Below are 1,309 nucleotides of genomic sequence, written 5' to 3'. Positions count from 1 at the left end.
GACGTTGTCCTTACACGCGAAACTTTATCCGAAGAGATTTTTCGGAACTCTACCGCTTTTTTTCGATGGAATTTTCGTCGACGATCATTCTCTCTCTCTTTCTTTCTCTCTCTCTCTCTACCGCGTTTCATTTCCTCTCGCTACTTTTATTTCCTTCGCATCCACGAGATCGAGAACTGCACCTCGGTCGTAGTTGGTTTCACCGTACCGAAATTTGCCTTTGCTCCGACGCGACGTGTCCTTGACGATGTCCTTAGAGCGGGAAATTTTAGACGAAACCTAACTTAGACGGTGCTGCGCGGATCTTTCATTTTGTTCTGAAATTCTTCGGTTGGAATAATTTCTTTTTTTTTCTTTCTTTTTTTTTTGTAGAAAATATTCCTCGTGACTAAAGGTTGAAAATGGCCTAGCACGTATTCGGGCTTATAAGTCCGTAATTTATAGTCATTTGAATTTTATATTGCGGGATAATTTAATTGCTTGTGTCGGTTTTTTTCAAAACATTGCACGGACACTTTAATTATCTTTTGAAAATTTATGAACTATCACGGGGCTTGGTAAATAATTGTGCAGCATTAAAAATCACAAAAAAAAAAAAAATAAAAAAAAAATAAAAATAGAAAGATAAGGTAAGTTTTTGAAATGTCGAAGAATATTTTTTAATTTCTTCTTTATTATGGGAACTTGACGCTTGTTTGAAAATTTCTTAGAAAATATTCGTGATAAACTCGACTTTTTCAACAACCGTATATGTAATATCTACAAGTTTTTATCGAAGATGTCGATTGCGTATTTTTTTTCGCCCTCCTAACGCCCGTAACGTGGCTTCTTTCTTTCATCGAAAGAAAAAAAAAAAAAAAAGAATTCATTCCCTCGGAGAAAGGTCAACCGACCCAGTTCACCCAGTAAACGCGGTTCACCTAACTTCCTATTAACCTGTTAACCGAAGAAGACGAGTTACTCTTTCGTCTTCGAAAACGTTATATTCCCCTAACGCGTAATCAAAGTTAATTATCGAAGTCAAAATCACAATTTGCATTTTTCCTTTTTGCAAATAAAACTCACAGTGTGTCGAAAACTCCGGTGTGTAGCGTGGCAACACGTCCAGCAACCGATTCCGATAATTACTCCCGACGTTTACAAAATTTCTATTTGCCCAAGCTTCGATAATTTTCCAAGCAAACGATTTATTTGTTCGTTCGTTTAAAGAGAATGGAGCTAGGCTCGTATATCACAGCGAGTTCCCTTCGTGTTAAAATCGCGTACGCGTCGTAGCTCACGTCGAATTGGCGGCACGGGAGGGCGTTTT

The sequence above is a fragment of the Apis florea genome, unplaced genomic scaffold (genome assembly GCF_048593485.1).
Source record: "Apis florea isolate Af1SG1 unplaced genomic scaffold, ASM4859348v1 contig_2897_pilon, whole genome shotgun sequence".
Taxonomy (NCBI): Eukaryota; Metazoa; Arthropoda; class Insecta; order Hymenoptera; family Apidae; genus Apis; species Apis florea.
This window is presented reverse-complemented; position numbering follows the sequence as displayed.